The following is a 6,575-nucleotide window of genomic DNA, read 5'->3' as shown; positions in this document are numbered from 1 at the left end:
GAGCACGCCCCGAGATTCTGAAGGGCTGCACTGATGGGACGTGCCTGACCTTGGTTTGGGATTTTGAAAACATGGTCTCTGAGGGCATTAGGCAAAATGTGTGGTTGGAAATGATATTTAATTGTAGCATGTCATGTGTATACATATACTCACGTATATACACATAACATACGTATTCATACACCGCGACACATAATTCTATCTCAAGCCCTGTGACAGTTTCAGACCTGAAAGGTACATGAGAAATCACCAGTCCAACGCACTGTCTCCCTTTTACAGACCAGAAAACTAATCCTCAGAGAGGTAGCGTGGTTGTGTACACATAGTCTCACCTCTAGCTAGGGGAATGAAATCTGCTCTCTTCAGTTCTGCCCATTTGCTACTAGTTAGGTGCTCAGTAAAATTCCAGAGACAGGAAGCATGGCGTTGAAGTAAGTTTGTACCCAACCGTCCACTTGTCTCTGAAGAATGGACCCTGCTTTACTTTCTTTGAACCTCAGTTTCTTCATCTTTGAAATGGAGGTTCTTGGGTTAGATTATGCTGATCTGGGGTCCTGCAGGTACATTTTGAATACAGGTCTCAAGTCCAACATACACTGGAGTCCCCAGTCTCCCAGACTTGTGTGCCTTATTCTACGATAAGACATAGCAAAAGAAGGGACAAAGGCTAAATATTATAGTAATCTTGCCCAGACTCCCTGCCAGAACTGTCTTCCGCTTGGGGGGACCTGGAAAGGCACTAGACGCAGAATCATGCCGTGGGCAGCTTAAGGGCTGTATGTGATGTGGCTCTTTGAATTGGTGAGTCAAGAGCTAAAGGGTCATGGCACCACTTTGCAACGTTTGAGTGAAGTGAGCATTGGGTTTTCCCAAAGTTAAAAAGGCTGCTGTGACTGGTCCCTTGATCTTCTGAGCCTCGCTGTGGCTCGGAGTCTGAAGCAGTGTGGGTGTCTGGAGTGGCAGGAGCAAAGCGGGGTCACCCAGCACAGAAGGTGCTTCCTCCATCAGGGATCCTGGTGATTCCTGGAGTCCATCCTGTGAGAGAAGATCACAGTGCCAGGCACATAGTAGGTACACAGGTCGTTGTTACCGGTGCACTCCTCCAGTGAATTAAAGATCAAATCCCTCTGGGTTCGGAGCGGGAGAAGCAGAGCTGAGAGATGCTTCCCTTGAGCTGTGAGTGTCCTAACTGTATCTACTATCCACACCCCCAACCTTAGAACATTAACGTATGGTCAGATGCAGCTCCACAGATCAACCCGCCCTGTGCGACAGAGCGTGTGCTTTGTTTTTCCTTTTTCTGAATAGCGTTTGTGAGTGTCATTAACTGTTGCCTTTCGACCCCTGACCCCTCAGCAGGGCTACCTCCTGCATTGGGGGTGGTACCACTGCATCTGCCCCCACTCCCCACTCCGGCCACACTTCTCTGTTTGGCTTTGGTGAACTTCTGTCAACACCCACAGTTCATTTCTTCTCTCTAAGGAGTCATTTGAAATCAACTAAAGTAACACACAAGAAATGATGATACCTTGATCCCTATGAAATTGGAGTTCCACTCTGATTTCTGTTCAGTTCAATTAGTTTAGAATTCGTGGTTAGAGCATTCTCACAGATTCAGCATCATTTCCCCTGTCAACTATTTGATTATGTGGAGGAACAGCTCCGTCCGTCCGGCTGTAGTAGAGGGAACACATATATGTCTCTGCGGTACCTCAAGGGAGTAGGAGCAGAATTCTCAACTATTGAAACATACAGGGCAAAATCTGCTACTTCTGCACCCCACGACCCCCCCCCCTCCCCTCGGGACAAGAAACACAACTACTCCTCATCCTTGCTTGTGCTAGAAGTTTAGCATAAACAATATTGCTTGACATGAGTGAGCCCCCGGAAGCTGTATTCGGGTTTCACTTATGTTGAAGGAAAATAAGTGATTTCTGCAGGAATAAGTTTGTTCTAGAAATTGAAAAAGTAAAGGGAAGTTTCTCAGGTCACAGTCGAATGGGATTTTTCTTGGTGTTGGCCCAATTCAAAGATTTGTTTCTGTGAATTTTAAATTTGTATCACATTTTCTCAGTTTGGTGGGTGATACTTGGGATGCGTATCTTGCCTCAGCTGCTAGAAGGCAGCTAAAAATATAAATGTTTCCCATTTGGGAGCTGTCCCTATCACACCTCTTAGGTACATTTTATGTACACACACACACACACACACACACACACACACACACACACTTATTTGACCATTGGCCCCCGGTTTATGGCAGATATTTTTATGTCATATTTCATACTTGGTATTCAAGGACATATTTTAACACTTTATATTATTTGTCTCAAAAAAGAAAAAAATCTGCCCTAATGCAGTTCTATCTGAATATTCATTCTTTGCAGTTCCTCAGGTGGGAAGAGGTCTCCCTCTTGATGTTTGATTTTCTTGGTTCCTGGGTCATTTAAGGGCGAGAATGTTGCCTTTTTTGTCCGTTCGTTCTGAGTATGAGGAAAAGTAGGAAGGCCCACTTAGCTTCCTTGCAGTAAAGCTGTTAGAACCCCATTTCAGGGAATTTATGTCATGCCTGGCTTACTCAGAGTGGTTTTAGAAATTAAAATGCTTGCATGGGCAAAACAGTGACCGAGAGGTCCTGTTTCGGCAGATGTAGAGATGGAAGTGTCTTCACGGTTTTATTGCATAGCACTGTTCGTCCTGCCTAACCCATTGTTCTACCAGACTGTCAAAGTAATAGTGAGTTGATTTTAATCAGTATTAAGAGCCAAGAACTCTTGAGGCTGCCTTCTTAAGACACGATTAGGTTCTCTGAGAGAACCCTGGGGCTGACCCCTGAAGCTGTGCATCAGAAGGGGGAGTCATTCCGGGGGGCTGCTGTGATCCTGTTGATTCTGAGAGCATTCTCTGAGAATATATATACATATATATATATATACACACACACACATACATATGTATATATATGTATATATATTTTTAATGTTTATTTATTTTTGAGAGAGAGAGAGAGAGACAGAATGTGCAGAGAGAGAGGGAGACACAGAATTTGAAGCAGGCTCCAGGCTCTGAGCTGTCAGCACACAGCCCAACGCGGAGCTTGAACTCAGAAACCATGAGATCATGACCTGAGCCGAAGTCAGACGCCTAACTGACTGAGCCACCGAGGCGCCCCGAGAACATTCTCTGAGAATTACAGGGTCTGTAAGGGGAGAAATGACTTCAGATGTTCTCACATTATCTTGCTTTCTGAATGAAAAATAGACACATGCTCTAAAAGAGAATTCCTCCTTTGCTCCAGTGTTGTTGTTGTTTTTAAAAAAAAAATAGGTAGTAAGATTAAACTATACAGATAACAGATTTCCTCTAAGAAGTTACATGAAATAAAACCAAATCCAGCCATCTGTACGTCAGGTAAGGAGACGCTATGCTGTCACTTTCAACATTACAGTATTTCAAGTTTTTCATTTATTTAGAGCCAACAAGGCAGAAACTTTGGTGCCAGACTGACTTGGTTTGAGTTCTGGCTTCCCCCGTCCTGATGTTTTGTCTTTAGGCGAATTACTTAATGTCTTTGAACAACCAGGTTCCTGTATGTTTACAATGTTTCCACGAACACCTGCCTGTGAACTTAGAAGGAACAGGAGAAGTCATGCTCCTAGTATTGCGCTAGGCTAGAGCAGAGTAAGCTGTCACAGTCCGCCTGGCACTCTCACTTGTGCTGGGTGTTATACAGGGTGATAAAATATTGTGGTGTCAGGGACATTTTTTATCACGGTGGGGTTGGGGGGGCGGGGTGGGACACCAGGGAGGAAATAACTGGAAATTGTTGACCAGCAGAGCCATCCTTCAGATGGCACAATCACCCAGAGCTAAGAACGGCAGTTCTGAGCCCCAGGTCCCCCGGAGTAATCATGGATTTCACTGGTTCCCAAAATCTAAACCTAATGGAAATGATATAATGAACCTACACAGGTAAACTTTTTTTTTTTTTTAAAGAGCCTTTTCTAAAAGTGCTTAGACGCTTTAATAGTCTTTTACCATGAGATGAAGCAAATATTTGAGAAGAGAAAGGGAGACAAACAGAATTTTCTGCATAGCAAGCCTGTCATTGCTCCTGTCTGCCCTTCAAGTGTTGCATGATTTCAGATGTGGCAAGTGCCATCACACGCGTATTTTTCATATGCGGGAGCATAATTCCTGTTATAGCTTCTAGGGGCTCTGGGACCAACCTGTACGCTTGGAAATGATTTGACATGAAAGGGACAGAACAGCAGCAGGATATGCTGAAGTGAAATTCAAACCCTGGCGAGTTAAAACCGGCATCTGATACCTTTCCTTCCCCAAAAGCAATTGCACAAAATCCTCTCAATAAAAACTATCTGAAGATCCCATAAAACGACATTCCTTAAAGTCATGCTGTTCTTTGCAGCTCATAAAGCATTTCCAGATACATTCTTCTTTTGATCCTCCCAAGGATGGCTTCCACTGCAGGTAGGAAAAAACTGAGTGTTCGAGAGGTGAAATGGCTTCCTAGAATTTCACATATTTTTGGTCGGATGTTTATTGAGTGTCTTCTAAAGGGCCAGGCTCTGTGCCTTTCACAGTCTGAGCCATGATTTCCTTTTCCAAGTGTGATCTTCCTTCCTTTACTCCCTTTGGCCTGAGTCGACCTGTGTTGCTCCTCCCTGCACACTTTCTCTAGAGTGAATGCTATTTTTATTACCTCTTTTGCTTCCCCTTCCCCTAATAGGTAATTCGACAAACTAATGTTTCTAAAAGTTGAACAAATAAATGGATGGAGCTATCTTTGATCTATATCTTAGGTTGTTCTGGGTTCAGAGATGTTTTTATTACAGTGCCTTTGAATTTGCATGAACGCTATGTTTTTTTTAATGTATCAATTATTACATAATAAAACATAAAAAAGAACACAAGGCTTTGGTCCTTTTGTGGGTTTGGAATATTTAAAAATATTATGCTAGAGCTAAGATGAGTTTGTTACCTAAGTCTTTATACCTACATATAAACAGTTTGTTTCTCTTCTCTCTGGTCAGACAGCATCAGAGTATAACCCCTTTTGTTTTTCTTCAACGTAGTCGTTGTTCAGAACTTTGCTGTGTGCAAAGTTAAATTGGTTAGATTTGGAAATAAATAAAATTTAGGAGGCCCCTGGATGGTATTTGTGTAGGACAAGCAGATTGCACACTCTCTGTCAGAAAGTTCTTTAAAAAACCACTAAGACATGTCTTACATTTCTTTGGAAAGATCCAGGGGTCAGAGCTATAGTTTGGTAGTAGCTGGTGTTCAGAAGAACTCCAAACTGGCGAGAACCCAGGCAGCAAAGTTGCCTGTTTTAGAACTTAAACGGCAAAGAAAGTTTCTACTGTATTTTAGTGTTTTCTGTTTTTTTAAGATCTTATTTTTAAGTAAGAGGCTCGAACTCGCAACCCTAAGATCAAGAGTCACAGGCTGTACTGACTGATCCAGCCGGGCGTCTCATCTCCTTTATTTTGGTGTTTTTGACTTACCTCTTTTGCCTTAGGTTACTATCCCTTTCCTTTTCTTGTCCACACAAGGAAAAAATAATTACAATTTTAATGCCGCTTTGTTTCTGTTTCCCCAAGGAAGCAGTCAATAATTACAAATATTCTTTATGTTCTTGTTGTCATTGATAACTGAAGTCATGCCCCATCACCACACCCACACCTATTTTTTCAGACCTCAGATGTAGAGCGAGGTAATCATTTCTCACTTCCAGCCATGCTTCTCTGATCTGTGTAAGGCCTATGGGATTTAGAAGAATTTCCTCTCTGTTACTGATTTTTCATTTTCTTGCGCCTCTCACAGACAGCCCCTCTCTGGGTTTGCCTGGAGGCTTTGAATATGTGTGTCTTGATCGTTTCCATGGAACTAGGCCTACAACGGGGCACCCTGGTTGTATTTGACCAGATTCTGACTTTGAGCCCTCTTCTGGTCAGCCTGGCGGCTCCTTGGTTGTCTATAGCAAGCAGTTCCCTGGGGGAGGCCGCCTGTGCTGGCCCCTTGTCCCCAGAGAGCAGCCAGTTCTGGGACTAGAGGTTTCTGTCCACTCTCAGGGGACTTACATTGTCAGGCTCTCTGTCAGCCTCCCCTTTCCCACCCACATCCCCAACTTCACATCTTTGGATTTCTAGCAAATCTGGTAGTTTAGGGGTGCATTGCTCTGGCAGCGAATTGACTGAAGTCACTGCCTTTTCAGGGATTGAACCTGTGACCTTGGCCTCATTAGCACGGGTGCTCTAACCAGTCACAAAGCCACACACCTCACTTTGTGTAACTTCTGCTGACTCTGTTCCTACCACCCTCAGAGGCCTCCTTTTCAATTGCAAAGGCGTTCACACCAACACAATAGAACAGAAGGAAATCAGATCCCTCCAAGACTTCTCTGAAGGACAGAAATATGCAATTTAGCAGGAAAATAATACCAAAAAGTCTTGAGGGTTCAGGAAACAACTTATCTTTCTGGTCCATGCATTCGCTGAGAATCCAGCTGTGTTTCAGATTCTTCTTCAATCAAAAGTTTAAAAATAGCAGGG

At 43.4% G+C, this 6,575-nt stretch overlaps 1 protein-coding gene across 2 annotated transcripts in view; it reads left to right on the top strand.

Moving 5' to 3' along the window:
- Positions 1-6,575, top strand: part of SMYD2 (SET and MYND domain containing 2) — a 50,774-nt gene that overhangs the window by 822 nt on the left and 43,377 nt on the right. The gene's annotated exons all lie outside the window — the stretch shown is intronic.

Source organism: Neofelis nebulosa, chromosome 15, assembly GCF_028018385.1.
Source record: "Neofelis nebulosa isolate mNeoNeb1 chromosome 15, mNeoNeb1.pri, whole genome shotgun sequence".
Taxonomy (NCBI): domain Eukaryota; kingdom Metazoa; phylum Chordata; class Mammalia; order Carnivora; family Felidae; genus Neofelis; species Neofelis nebulosa.
Note: the sequence above shows the minus strand (reverse complement) of the source record. Positions and strands in the feature narration are given on the sequence as shown.